Source organism: Chenopodium album, chromosome 7 (assembly GCF_948465745.1).
Source record: "Chenopodium album chromosome 7, dcCheAlbu1.1, whole genome shotgun sequence".
NCBI lineage: Eukaryota > Viridiplantae > Streptophyta > Magnoliopsida > Caryophyllales > Amaranthaceae > Chenopodium > Chenopodium album.
This window is the reverse complement of record NC_137840.1, coordinates 58,987,178-59,002,889: the sequence shown is the minus strand read 5'-3', so window position 1 is coordinate 59,002,889 and position 15,712 is coordinate 58,987,178. Positions and strand designations below refer to the sequence as shown.

General features: G+C 42.8%; 1 non-coding gene across 1 annotated transcript; it reads right to left on the bottom strand.

Annotated features, from left to right (window-relative positions):
- Nucleotides 1–3,498: 3,498 nt before the first annotated feature.
- LOC145641205 (small nucleolar RNA R71) lies at nucleotides 3,499–3,605 on the bottom strand. The gene has a single exon (XR_014115266.1). It is a non-coding gene; the product is annotated as a small nucleolar RNA R71 (small nucleolar RNA).
- Nucleotides 3,606–15,712: the final 12,107 nt, after the last annotated feature.

The window sequence follows — 15,712 nt, the reverse complement described above, 5'->3', positions numbered from 1 at the left end:
AGGGAGAATTATTGTGTTACTGTCATGTCAACGTTCACTTGTAATTCTCTACTAATGCAATATAAAGCTCTTTAGGGAGAAAATGGTTATTCAATCAAAGCTCTCTACCCCGTTGCTATTGCTTTAAGACTTGTGTGTTGTTTAAGCCTTTATAGATATTGTGCTTTCCTTGTTTTAAAGCATCCCCCACCAAACCAAGAGACCCTAGAGACGTCCTCATTTCGTCGGTTCCGCTTGTGCCCGCTTCGAAGTATCGGCCGTCATAAGCCCCGACTCCGCACTCGTTGTCATCGTGTGCCCTCTTGAGACACCTTAGGTCCGTGTTGCTGTGCTCACGAACCTCCTTTGCTTTAGGCTTGCGCCCTTGTCGCCAATAGACGAGAGCACGCCGCACGATCCGGTGGTAAATCACTCGGACCGTGACAGTTTGGTATCAGAGCCAAGTTTTCCGTAGAGATGGCAGACGAAGGAGAGATGCATGAATACACATCCGAGGAAAGACTTGCTTGGCTTGAAGGAAAGTCCGAACATTGGGCTATGCTTGAAGAAAGGTTGCCCAAACTCGAGGATATTGTGATAAAACAAGCCGAACAAATGGAGAGGCTTGCATCAACCGTGGATGGGCTAACGGAGCAACTTAACTTCGTGCAAGGCGTTGCTGATGAAGCACAAGATAAATCTGCAACTTTAATGCGTTCCCAGAGAGGGCTCGGGGGAAGTGGATGTGCCAAGATAAAACCTCCAAAGCCACGGACCTTTAATGGCACGAGAGAATCAAAAGAAGTTGATAAATTCATTTTCGACATGGAGCAATACTTTCGGGTCTGTCAGTTGGAGAACGAGTTAAAAGTTGATACCTAGGTCATTGTGAAAATGAGAGTCGAGTGTGTGAGCACTAGTCTTGAATTCTATATGCTCTTGTGGTTTGCTTTGTTTGACAATTGTTAGGGAAGAAAGGTAATTGGATGGATTTGATTGGTTGACTCTGAAGCATGTTTATTTGATTTACCCTGGATCGTTTGTGCTTGATTTTTACTTATTGGGGTGAGGCATATTTATTGATTCATTGATGAGATCTTTGCTTAGGGACAAGCAAAGGTTTGGCTTGGGGGAGTTTGATGTGTCCATTTTATATATTATTTTACCCCCGTCCCTCGGTCATAATTAGTAGTGTTTTTGGCTCTTTAGAGCCACTTCTATTACTAATATGTGTTTTCTAGTGTTTTCGTAGTTTTGGTTGAGTTTTGCAGGGAATTGCACCTTTGGAGCATTTTCCCGGGATTTTTATGAAGCAACTACGAGCATTGGAGGATCACGACCGTCGTTGAAGCCTAAGGCCGGCTAGAGCCATCGAGCCGGTGATTAAGGGCTCGGTATTTGGAATACCGAGGTTTGGACCGAGTATTCAAGACCCGAAGAGGAGATCCGGATTGGGCCGAGGAGTCGAGCCCAATCGGAAGTCCAAAGCCTCGAGGAGCCACAAGGGCCCGATCGGGCAAGCTTAGCTCGATCGGGCAAGATGCGCAAGTGTGCTGGTGCGTGGCCAAAGGCGCGCCCGATCGTGCGAGGCTTAGCACGATCGGGCGGTGCTGCTGAGAAGAGTGTGCTAGCAAAAAGGCGGGCCCGATCGGGCGGCCTCTAGCCCGATCGGGCGCGTGTTTCTGGAAGGGCTCTTTTGACGAGCAATTAGTTTCTAATTAGGAGTTGTTTTAGTTTTGTTTTAAGTACGTTTTTAGGACGATTAATTTGACCGATCTAGATCTTCTTCCTTAGATTTTCTCTCTCTACTTAGTTCTCTCTATCTTAATCTCTCTCTAAACCTTTGTTCTTAATTCTTTCATTAATTCCAGATTTATTTTGGTAACGATTTCTCTTCCCTTAATCTTAGTTATTTATTTTATTCCTTTCATCATGATCTATTTTATTACTTTGCTTAGTTTAGTTTTTAATATGTGTGAGTAGTTTAATTTCTAGGGTTTATGGGGATCCATAAATAATATGAAGGGGTAAATTATTGTTGTTGAATATCAATGCTAGATTAATTTCCTATTGATTGATTTAATGCTCTGTGACTAGATTAGGCCTATCTTTTATGCATGAGTTTGACAATATTGATTCAAGAATCGAGAGATGAGAATTAATGTTTAGGTCTAGTTTCAATAGGCAAGTTAATTTATAAATGGTTAAGTCAAGATTCGAGAGATGAGATTTAATATCGGTAAATTAATTGTGTGATTGTAATACGTAGCGAGAGCCCTTTACATTCTGGTTAATTGATGCATTGATGATTGACTATTATTGATTATTGGTATTGCATGATAATTTCTTATTGAATTGTTTTAATGTTTTACAATTGCGGCTTGTAAAAGTATAGCAATATTAAATTGATGAATCGAGCAGATGTTAATTTGATATTAAAGGCTATTTTCAATAAGAACTTAGATCTAGTAAATTGCGAGAGCCTGTTAGATCTATGTTGATTAATAAATTGCGAGAGCCTGTTAATCATGTTATTTGTGCAATGTCAGCGATTGATTACTATGTTTTACCCTGGAATATTATTTATTGGTGAACCTATGCCCTAGATCCCTTTATATATCGTTTTCTCCCTACTCTTATTCTTTGTAGTTTAGTTTCATACTTAATTATAAATATTGGTTACTTAAATAATTTAGATTATAATAATTAATTAGAAGTAAAAAGACTTGTTTTCCTGTGGAGATCGACCCTACTTCCCTATCTACCTTAGTTAGTGATTTAGGTAATTATTTTTTATTAGGGGATACGACTTTACCCTGTCAAAATTTGGCGCCGTTGCCGGGGAAAACGATTTTATTTTTATTTCTGATTGTTTTTGTAGTCTAGATTATTTCTCTTTTGTCTCAGAGAGCGTTAGTTCTCTGAGACAAATCTCATATTTGCTTCTAGTTTTTGTTTATGCCCAGGTGTTCCAGATCAGGTTACATCCCATTCGATCCTGAGATCGAACGTTCTTTCCATAGACAGAAAAACTTCTACAAGCAAATCCTGGCGGATTCTGGTGATAATAACAATAATCACCGCGATCCTCCAACTGATTCTAGCAATTCAGAGACATCATCAGACACAGAATCAGAGATGGCGGCTCCAAAGAAGCTTAGTGATTATTCACAACCAAAGCTTACGGATTTTCCACATCTCACCCCTACTCCGGCTCTTGATGGGGTTCAATTTGAAATTAAACCTCAATTTATAACGATGATAGAGAGGAAGCAATTCAGTGGAGCAAAGGGTGAAGACCCGAATCTTCACATTGCCGACTATTGTCAATATTGCAACACCATCAGACAAGCCGGGGTCACTCAAGACCAGATCAGGGAGATTCTCTTTCCCTTCTCTTTAACTGGAAAAGCTAAATTGTGGTTTAATGGCTTAAATAGAACTACACTTGGTATAACTGACTGGGAAACTCTTGTGTTGAATTTCTATAACAAGTATTATCCTGCAGAGAGAACAGCAGTACTACGGAGTGCGATTCAGAACTTTGCCCAAGAAGCCGATGAGTCTTTATATGAGGCTTGGGAGAGGTTCAAGGACCTACAAAGATAATGCCCTCACCATAATTTAGCGCAATGGCAGTTAATCCAAGCCTTTTATAACGGCATTGGAAATTCTTCTAGAATAATTTTAGACTCTACAGCTAGTGGGAGATTTATGAATCTTAATGTTGATGATGCAGGTCAGGTTATTGAAGACATGGCGATACACAATTCCCAATATGGGAATCCCAGAGGATTTGCTAATAAGGGGAAACATAGTGTCGACTTTGTATCCTTTTTGCAAGCTCAACTAACCTCTATTTGCCAAAAATTAGATAATCTGAGCACTGCTAATGTAGCTAATGTTTCTGCAATTAATAATAATTCTAATGAGGCTTTCTGTGAAAATTGTGGTATTGTAGGTCATTGGGAGCAGGATTGCAGGAGTTTCGTGGAGCAATTTAATGCCTTCCAAGCTTATAGGCAGAATAACCCATACTCCAACACTTACAATCCTGGGTATCGGAATCATCCATACCTTTCCTACCGGAGCACTAATGTTCAAAATCCACCCCCACAAGAACCACAGGTGCCACAGCAACAGCAGTAGAAATACTATCACCCCAATGCTAGCCAGAAGAATCAACCACAACAACCCCCCTCATCTTCCGACCCTTCTTTGGGGGAAATTAGAGCAATGTTGGTCAATATGCAAAAGCACATGGAGAGCAGGGATGCGACAATTGATCAAATTCTAGCGCATAATAAAATTGTAGATAATCAAATTGCGCAACTCTCCGCTACTCTACAAGCACGCCAACAGGGAGCCCTGCCGGCACAGCCGACTAGGCCTACGGATCAAGCATTTGCAATTACTCTAAGGAGTGGTTCAAACTATGAAGGGCCCTCTATGCCCAGAGTTGATGAACCTATTTTATTAAATACTGCTAATCTTGATTTCATTAAACCAAACAATGTAGTTGATAGCCCTGCAGGGCTAAAAGATAATACTAACATATCTAATTCTACATTGTAGGGTAAAACTCCAGAGAAGGTGGCTACTCCAGACAAAGATAAGAATGCTCCAAAGCCAATCATCAAACTTCCTTTCCCTAATCGTCAATTGAAGACAAACTTGGATAAGCAGTTTGGTAAGTTCCTGGAGGTGGTTAAAGATCTGAAGGTAATAGTTCCCTTTACTGAATTGATAACACAAATCCCCTCGTATGCAAAATTTATGAAAGAAATATTGACGAGAAAAAGGTCTATTAGTGAGGTAGAGACAGTAGCTTTCACTGCAGAGTGTAGTGCCATACTTCAAAATAAGTCTCCACCTAAATTAAAAGATCCAGGTAGTTTTTCTATCCCTTGTCATATTGACAATCTCTTGATTGATAATGCATTATGTGATTTGGGTGCTAGTGTTAGCGTCATGCCATTATCTGTGTGCTCTAAGTTGAATATGGGTAAATTAAAAGCTACCAATATAACTCTGCAAATGGCCGACCGTTCTTTCAAATACCCCCTAGGTGTTTTAGAGGATGTCTCCGTTAGAGTAGGTAAATTTTATATACCTGTGGATTTTGTTGTTCTTGATATGGCTGAGGATATGCAAACCCCAATTATTTTGGGTAGACCATTCCTTAACACTGCAGGAGCAGTCATAGATGTAAGAAATGGTAAGTTAACACTATCAGTAGGGGACGATAAAGTGGTTTTTAATCTGAATAATGCCCCCAAAAGCTCCATGACTGAGGAGAAATGTTTCAGTGTTAATGTGGTTGTAAATTATTCTAACAAGCCCCAAGCTCTTGAAAAATATCCCTTAGAGGCGGTATCTTGTGTTGCATCCTTTTCAGATGAGATAGACAAATGGCAGAAGGAAGTCGATGCAATAGAAAGAGCACTCTACAATGTTGGTCTTGGTTTCGAGGATGAACAAGTGGAACCGATCGAGCAAGTTGTGCGAATCGAGCCTACAATAAGTGTTCCGCCAGATCGAGTTGCAAGTGTTGAAGACAATGACAATTTGAAGCAACATTCGATCAAAGAAGGGTTTTTAGTGCGTCGCATTGAAGATCCCCCAGTCCAAGTCAAAGAGGATCCACCAGATAAGGCGACTTGGCGTCCCACAGGTTATGTCAGGAAGCCACATCGCAGCCTAAACATTGCTAGACCGGGTGAGAAACCACCCGATCAAGCGTTAGGCCAAGGGTCCTAGGAATTGTACTTGGTAAGAAGGTCGTGCGGGACCTAGATAAACCAGCGCTTCGCGGGAGGCAACCCGTATTTCATGCTTTCTAGATCAGTTTTCCTTTCCCTTATTTTTGATTTTTTTTAGAGAGGCGAGGAGAGTGATATTTCACCAGTTTTAAGTGTTGTTGTACAGGTATGAATTTGACAGGTAAAGAGACTTAGAAAAATTTGAAGAAGAAAAGAAATCGGAGAAACTCCAGGGCTTGGTACGGGCCCGATCGGGCGCGCAAGTGAGGCGAAAATCGAAAAAAAATTCGCCCGATCGGGCGCGCAAGCAGAGCTGATTTCTTGGCAAATTTCGCCCGATCGGGTGCGGATGCCCGATCGGGCGCGAGAGGAGACCTGGAAACGAGTTCTCTTTTTGCCCGATCGGGCTAGGTCGCCTGATCGGGCGCAAATCGAGTAAGAAGGAAAGATTTCTCGGGCGAAGCTCGCCCGATCGGGAGAGAAAGTGGCGAAAATTCTCTTCGCGTTCGTGCCCGATCGGGCGGAGCTCGCCCGATCGGGCGCGCAACTTGTATTATGGAAATCTCCTCATTCGCCCGATCGGGCGAGGCTCGCCCGATCGGGCGCGCCATCAGGCCGTCCCCCCTTTATTTTCTTTTCCATTCTTTCCTTCCTCACTTTCTCCTTATTTCATCTTCTTCATCTCACTTTCTCTCTCTAAAACCTCCATTTTCAAACCTCCAACTCACACTTCAATCCACGATCTCCTCCAATTCTTCCATCCAAACTTAAAAATTCTTACATTTTCCAACTCCTATCATCTTCCTCTACAATCTACACTAAATTTTCAACACTTTCTCTCAATTTCTTCTCAAACCCTAAGAAAGAGAAAGCTTCAATTCCTACTACTTTCACATAAAATGGCTTTCAAGAGGTCTAGAACTGTAAGGGGTGAAGGATCGAGGCAACAAGCACCCAGCATTGACCCGGAGTTGCAAATTCCGGGGTGGGAGAGGGTGGTCATCACCACCCAAGAGCAAAGGCAAAGGATGCTCAACCTCATCTCACGGCAGGTAATTCCTACCCGTTTTATTCATCATCCTACGCTTTCTAGACTAGGAATTGATAAACATGTTGAAAAATTGTTCAAAGGAATTGGCATGAGTGGTTTGTTCACATTACACTATCATACTTATGATTATTTGACTTTAGAATTCATTTCTAGTTTTAATGTCATAAAATCAAATGCTTTAATCTCTCATGTTCAATTTCGTTTGTTCAATGATGATATTAGATTAACTTTGAAAGAGTTTGGAAAAATTTTTGAGTTGAAATCGGATAGGCCTCTTGAACCACCTCAAGACAACATTGCCGTTGTCTATCAATCCCTTACGGGGGATCCTAACTTGAACCTCCAACACGCTAAAGGCACTTGGATACAACATCCCGTGCCAAAGATTTGGCAACGGTTTGTTGGCCTTACCATTTTTGGTAGGCATGAACCCGCCAATGTTAGGCGGGATGAGCTTGAATTACTAGGGTCATACATGGTCCCTAGGAGTGAAAAGATCAATATAGTCCACAAAATGGCCACCCACTTCCAACGGGTGGCCAATGCGGCCGAGGCGGGTAGGTCTAGGGTACCCATTTACTTTGGTGGCTTAGTTACACATATAGCGGTCAAACACCTTAGCTTTGTCCCTAACGATGATGGTAAGGTAGTCGGCCCAACTCTTATGGACCTACCCTATCTAGGTAGCCTTAACTGGGTTAATGTCATAGGAGGGGATACTTGGTGGGTGATTCAACGGGAATCGGGTAGGAGGGATAATGCTTTCACTTTACCCCACCCCACCTTGACCAAATTTGAGAAGGGGAGGCCTTCTTACACTTTTGCACTTGACGGTCAAGGTGAGGTGCAACCACCTCACCCTTCACCCCAACCCCATCAATCACCAATTGACCACTCACCTCCTCACCATTCACCACACTATCCACCACCTCCACCCTTTACATACGATATCCCCACTTCCTCTACCAACTACAACATAGACCCTAACGCCCCTTATGACTTCTCGACTTTTAGGAGCCAATTGGATAGGATTGAGATGGGTCAAGGGAGAGTTGAGGGTTTGGTTAGGGATTTAGATGCTAGAGTAGGGTCTCTAGATAGAAGGGTAGGACATGTGGAGAGGAACCTAGGGAGGGGTTTATACCCCATGTATGATGACTACGCCCGTCGGGGGGCTATTCCCCCCGATTCACTTGTCCCTGATTGGTTCCAATATCCGCAGGGTGGATATACGAACCCAAGTGCCTACGGTACCTATGTGGACTATTCATCGGTCCATGGATATGGGGCCGATGCTCCTTTTGGTGGGCTTGGGGGGAATGTAGACCCTAACTATTTTGAAGGTGGTTCGGGTTATGGAGGTGGTGGTTCGAGCCATGGAGGGGCCGGTTCTAGCCATGGTGGTGGCGGCTATTCGAGGATGGATGAGGATGAGGAGTAGGTTACACTCCCAAGTCAATGAGGGCATTGCTTGATTTGGCTTGGGGGGGTAATATTTCGCTTGGTAACTCTCTTTCCTTTCTCTCTATTTACTTGCTTTCTAGTGTAGTTTTTATTTGCTTTCTAATTTAGTTTTATTGCTTTCCTTATATGAAAAATACAAAAAAATTGAAAAATAAAAAAATCCAAAAATACGTTCCAATGAATTATAAATTATGCTTCCCTGTGCCCCATACTTGAGAAAAATTGTTTTGATTCTTGGTATTTGATGATAGGCATTGTGGATTAGTTGATCATGATTTGATGTTTGATTGCCTTGAACCCTTTACATGCGTCAATTTTGTCCAACTACTTGTGAATATAGTGCTTGACTAGTTGACTTGGTTAGGAATGTGTGATAGTTCCATAGTTCCTGGTATGTCAATGAGTTTGAGTATTGGTTTGCAACTATTAGTAATATTTATATGATTCATTATTATGCACATTATGGAGGACGAAGGCATTTGTTCTTTTAGGTAGCCTCCAGATATTGTAGATACATTTGTTCCCTTCTTGCTACCCATGTTGTTGCCTTGGCCTTTTGTTGTTTATTAGCCACATTACAAGCCTATTTTGCCCCATTGGTTACTAGTCCCAAGCTTGGCTTGGGGGAGCTATTAGTGAGTGAGGTGAGGGAGTTTGTAGTGTGCTTATTGCTTGCACAATTTGGGTGGGGTTTAAGAAGTTGTTTTGTTGTTATTCATGTTTATTTTTGATGATTATGAGAGCTATATTTTCTTGAAAAAATAAAGCATGATACTATGAAAAAAAGAAAAAAAGAAAAAAAGAAGTTCAAAGAAAAAAAAAATGTTCTAATGTTCTATTTGGAGGTTGATCAAAGGAAAAATAAAGAGCTTCATTGAAAAAAATTCAAGTTGAAAAATAAAGTTTGTTTATTCACTCTATTTCTCATTATCATATTTTTATGAGTGGAAATTGTAAGAGTTGGGATTATTTATTATGATTGGAGTATATTTGGTGGATTGTTGTTGGAGTTGGTTATGTTGGAGATGTGTATGATCATAATTATTTTGATCATGGGTTTTATTAGGATATGGCTCCTTTAAGCATAGCTTTTCTCTCACTTGTTCCCAAATGATTCCTACCCTTTACCCTAGCCTTACATTACAAGTTTTAAAGACCTTCCGACCTTTGTGCATAGAGTTGTATGAATGTGAAAGTGTTGTTTATCTATGCAAGTTATGACTTGACATATTTCGAGTCGACTAGTAGGTTGAGCGTTCATTGTTTTATACACACGAGAGTGTGAGTTGGGAGGGCATTGTTCACATAAAGGGGTTGGATGGAGAGCGATCGAGTACATCTTTTACTCGCCACATAAATGAGAGTCGAGTGTGTGAGCACTAGTCTTGAATTCTATATGCTCTTGTGGTTTGCTCTGTTTGACAATTGTTAGGGAAGAAAGGTAATTGGATGGATTTGATTGGTTGACTCTGAAGCATGTTTATTTGATTTACCCTGGATCGTTTGTGCTTGATTTTTACTTATTGGGGTGAGGCATATTTATTGATTCATTGATGAGATCTTTGCTTAGGGACAAGCAAAGGTTTGGCTTGGGGGAGTTTGATGTGTCCATTTTATATATTATTTTACCCCCGTCCCTCGGTCATAATTAGTAGTGTTTTTGGCTCTTTAGAGCCACTTCTATTACTAATATGTGTTTTCTAGTGTTTTCGTAGTTTTGGTTGAGTTTTGCAGGGAATTGCACCTTTGGAGCATTTTCCCGGGATTTTTATGAAGCAACTACGAGCATTGGAGGAGCACGACCGTCGTTGAAGCCTAAGGCCGGCTAGAGCCATCGAGCCGGTGATTAAGGGCTCGGTATTTGGAATACCGAGGTTTGGACCGAGTATTCAAGACCCGAAGAGGAGATCCGGATTGGGCCGAGGAGTCGAGCCCAATCGGAAGTCCAAAGCCTCGAGGAGCCACAAGGGCCCGATCGGGCAAACTTAGCTCGATCGGGCAAGATGCGCAAGTGTGCTGGTGCGTGGCCAAAGGCGCGCCCGATCGTGCGAGGCTTAGCACGATCGGGCGGTGCTGCTGAGAAGAGTGTGCTAGCAAAAAGGCGGGCCCGATCGGGCGGCCTCTAGCCCGATCGGGTGCGTGTTTCTGGAAGGGCTCTTTTGACACGCAATTAGTTTCTAATTAGGAGTTGTTTTAGTTTTGTTTTAAGTACGTTTTTAGGACGATTAATTTGACCGATCTAGATCTTCTTCCTTAGATTTTCTCTCTCTACTTAGTTCTCTCTCTCTTAATCTCTCTCTAAACCTTTGTTCTTAATTCTTTCATTAATTCCAGATTTATTTTGGTAACGATTTCTCTTCCCTTAATCTTAATTATTTATTTTATTCCTTTCATCATGATCTATTTTATTACTTTGATTAGTTTATTTTTTAATATGTGTGAGTAGTTTAATTTCTAGGGTTTATGGGGATCCATAAATAATATGAAGGGGTAAATTATTGTTGTTGATTATCAATGCTAGATTAATTTCCTATTGATTGATTTAATGCTCTGTGACTAGATTAGGCCTATCTTTTATGCATGAGTTTGACAATATTGATTCAAGAATCGAGAGATGAGAATTAATGTTTAGGTCTAGTTTCAATAGGCAAGTTAATTTATAAATGGTTAAGTCAAGATTCGAGAGATGAGAATTAATACCGGTAAATTAATTGTGTGATTGTAATACGTAGCGAGAGCCTTTTACATTCTGGTTAATTGATGCATTGATGATTGACTATTATTGATTATTGGTATTGCATGATAATTTCTTATTGAATTGTTTTAATGTTTTACAATTGCGGCTTGTAAAAGTATAGCAATATTAAATTGATGAATCGAGCAGATGTTAATTTGATATTAAAGGCTATTTTCAATAAGAACTTAGATCTAGTAAATTGCGAGAGCCTGTTAGATCTATGTTGATTAATAAATTGCGAGAGCTTGTTAATCATGTTATTTGTGCAATGTCAGCGATTGATTACTATGTTTTACCCTGGAATATTATTTATTGGTGAACCTATGCCCTAGATCCCTTTATATATCGTTTTCTCCCTACTCTTATTCTTTGTAGTTTAGTTTCATACTTAATTATAAATATTGGTTACTTAAATAATTTAGATTATAATAATTATTTAGAAGTAAAAAGACTTCTTTCCCTGTGGAGATCGACCCTACTTCCCTATCTACCTTAGTTAGTGATTTAGGTAATTATTTTTTATTAGGGGATACGACTTTACCCTGTCAATACCGCCACTATGTATTTGGTGGATGATGCAAAGCTTTGGTGGCGCACCAAGTACGCCGACATCCAAGCTAAGAGGACGTCGGTGGATACTTGGGAGGAGCTAAAGAAAGAACTAATGGCCTAATTTTATCCCGAGAATACCGAGTTTGTTGCTCGCACCAAGCTCGCTGCTTTGCAGCATAAGGGTTCCATCCGGGAGCATGTCAAAGAGTTTTCAGCGTGCATGTTGGAGATCCACAATATGCCTGAGGAAGATCGCCTATTCAACTTTATGTGTGGTCTGAAGGAGTAGACCCAAAGAGAAATTTGGCGCCAGAAGATTAATACTTTATTGGGAGCCATCGCCGCAGCTGAAAGGCTGATGGACTACTCCTAAGAGAAAGGGCAAAATTTGAAGAAAGGGAATAGTGGGCCGACACCGAATCCTCCTAGGAACTCGAGACATGATTCGCAAGTGAGCTCCAACAACTCGAACAATAGATACAACAGGAGTGGGGGAAAAGACTCTCGGAAGAGTGGAGCTTCTTCCTTCTCTTGTAGAGGAAGCACCCCTAGTTCATCTTCGGCAGCCAGGCCATTGACGTGTATCCTTTGCCGAGGACCGCACAAGTGGTTTGAATGTCGACACAAGGGAGAAATTGACAATCTCCAAAAGAAACTGTCCTCCATGTCCTTAGAAAACCCCGAGGGTGAAGAAGCCGATGAGATAGAACCTAGTGAAGGAGAACATTCAAGACTGGGGGCCATTCGCATGATGTGTGCTATGGGAAGAGAAGTCTCTGAGGGCCAACCCAAAAACTCTGAGTTGATGAATGTGAATGTGTTGGTAAACGGAAAGGAAACTCGAGCCATGGTGGATACAGGTGCTACCCACAACTTCATTTCAGAGAAGGAGGCAAAAAGACTGGGGTTGAAGCTGCTACCAGAAGGAGGCAGTATTAAAGCGCTGAATTCAGTTTCCAAACCGATCCACGACGTTGCCAAGAAAGTAACAATGAAGCTAGGAGATTGGAGCGGGCAGGTGGACTTTACCGTTGCGCCAATGGACGACTTCATCTTGGTGCTCGACATGGACTTCTTACACTCTAGTAAGGCAGTCCCAATGCCACACCTTAGATCTATGCTTGTGCCCAGGCAGCAACCATGTCTCCTCAGAACCTGCGATCCTGGAAAAGGGCCGAAGGGGCCCCTCCTTTCAGCAATGCAATTGGAGAAGGGGTTGAAGAGGAACGAGCCCACGTTCCTAGCAACACTTTCCACTAAGGAAGATGAAGCAAGTGGATACCTTCCGCCTGCAGTTGCCGAGCTACTAACAGAGTTCCAAGATCTCCTCCCAAAAGATCTACCAAAATTTCTCCCACCTAGAAGGACAGTGGACCATGAGATCGAGCTGGTTCCAGGGGCGAAACCCCCAGCACGAAGCCCTTATCACATGGCTCCCCCGGAATTGGCCGAACTCCGGAGACAATTGGAGGATTTTCTTGAGGCTGGCTTCATCCTCCTATCAAAGGCTCCTTATGGGGCCCCTATGCTTTTTCAGAAGAAACAAGATGGAAGTCTTCGATTGTGCATCGACTACCGAGCATTGAATAAGGTTACGGTGCGCAATCACTACCCTATCCCTTTGGTGGCGGATTTGTTCGATCAGTTAGAGGATGCAGTGTACTTTACAAAGCTAGACTTGAAGTCTGGCTACCACCAAGTTCGCATTGCCGAAGGAGATGAACCAAAAACTGCTTGTGTGACGAGATACGGGGCATACGAATGGTTAGTCATGCCCTTCGGCTTGACGAATGCACCTGCTACGTTCTGTACTCTGATGAACCAAGTATTCCGATAATACTTAGACAAATTTGTGGTCGTGTACCTCGATGACATTGTTGTCTACATCAAGACTTTGGAAGAGCACCTCGAGCACCTAAGATTGGTCTTCGAGAAGTTGAGAGAACATCACCTGTTTGTGAAACGAGAAAAGTGTGCCTTTGCGCAGGAAGAAGTCGGATTTCTTGGACACTTTGTGGGGAAGGGTCGATTGAGGATGAACCCAAAGAAGATATGTGCTGTTCGCGATTGGCAGGATCCTAAGAACCCCTCTGAGTTGCGATCCTTTCTAGGACTGGCGAACTATTATAGAAGATTTATTAAGGGATATTCGGAGATCGCAAGTCCCCTCACCGACCAATTGAGGAAAGAAAGTCGTTGGGAATGGTTAGGGCCAGAAGGAAGCTTTCCAGAAGTTGAAAGAAGTAGTGGTGAAGGAGCCGGTCCTTGCCCTTCAAGACATCACCAAACCATTTGTGGTCGAGACGGATGCTTCAGATTTTGCTTTAGGAGGAGTGCTCCTCCAAGAAGGGCATCCCATTGTTTTCAAAAGCAGGAAGCTGAATAATGCTGAGAGGAGGTATGCGGCACAAGAAAAGGAGCTACTAGCCATTGTGCACTACCTAAGAGGATGGAGGCACTACTTGTTGGGATCAAAGTTCACCGTCCGCACGGACAACATCGCGGCGAGTCACTTTCTCACCCAAACCAAGCTGACAGGAAAACAAGCTCGGTGGCAAGAGGACTTAGCCGAATTTAACGTCGAGTTCACCTATAGAACGGGATCCAGCAATAGAGTAGCCGATGCCCTGAGTAGGCGGGCCGATCTTGTTGCGATGTACAAGTTAGCGCCAATGACTGCAAGCAGCATTGCCACTTCCATTAGAGATCAAGTTTGTGCTTATCTCCCAGATGATCCGATGACAAAAACCATAACAAGGATGATTGAAGAAGGGAAGACTAGACGCTTTTGGTTAGACGATGACCTCATCTTCACCAAAGGTACAAAGCTTTTCATCCCCAAAGCAGGAGGATTGAGGAAAATGTTGTTGAAGGAATGCCATGATACGCTGTGGGCGAGACACCCAGGTTGGCAGAGAACCCTCAGTCTACTCGCGATGGGGTACTACTGGCCAGGAATGAAGGGAGACGTGATGAGCTACACCAAAACTTGCCTTGTGTGCCAGCAAGACAAGGTTGACAGACAGAAGCTCGGGGGCCTCCTTGAACCACTCCCTGTACCCACTCGACCTTGGGAGAGTGTGTCGATGGACTTCATTAGTGGCCTCCCGAAGGTGGACCAGTTCTCTTCTATCATGGCGGTGATAGACAGGTTCTCCAAATATGCAACGTTCGTATCCATGCAAAAGGCTTGTGGAACGGAAGAAACGACATCGCTCTTCTTTAAACATATTGTGAAGTACTGGGGATTGCCAAAGAGCATAGTGAGAGACAGGGATACCAGATTCACGAGCATATTCTAGTCTGAGCTATTCCAAATGATGGGGTCTGATCTCAACATGTCGTCAAGCCACCACCCTCAATCTGATGGGCAGACATAGAGATTCAATGGGCTTCTTGAAGAATACTGGCGTCACTTTGTGAGCGCTGACCAGAAAGATTGGGTGAGACTTTTGGACGTAGCACAACTTTGCTTCAATGCTCAAAGGAGTTCTTCTTCCAACAAAAGCCCCTTTGAGCTGGTCACGGGTCAACAACCTCTCCTCCCGCACACAGTGGCTGACTGGGAGGGCGGTAGGAGTGCTTAGGCTCGAGATTTTACAAGAGAGTGGAAGCAAAACACCGACATTGCAAAAGCCTACCTAGAGCGAGCATCGCGCCGGATGAAAAGATGGGCTGATCAAAACAGAAGGCCAGTAGATTTTGCAATTGGGGACATGGTGATGGTGAAGGTCTTACCAGAACAGCTGAAATTTCTCAGAGGAAGAGATCGTCGTCTAATTCGGAAGTACGAAGGCCCCATCCGCATCACCAAACGGATTGGGAAGAACGCATACAAGGTAGAACCGCCTGCGTGGATGAGGATTCACCCCGTCTTCCACGTTAGTCGTCTCAAACCCTACCATCCAGATCCCGACGACAGCAACCGCAACGTCAACTACCGCGCCAACATCAGAACCAGGACAAGAGCCACCCCTACAACAAAAGACTGAAGCTGCTAGGATCTTAGTGTAGATTTTGTAAGTTGACGAGGACGTCGACGGCTTAAGTGGGGGAGGATGTTAGAATCCAACCTCTTTACTATGTATTCTACTTTATTTTCCTTGTATTTTCCCTTATGTAATGTCTCTTTAGTCTTTCTTTTTAATTTCTAGGCTCTAGGGAGAA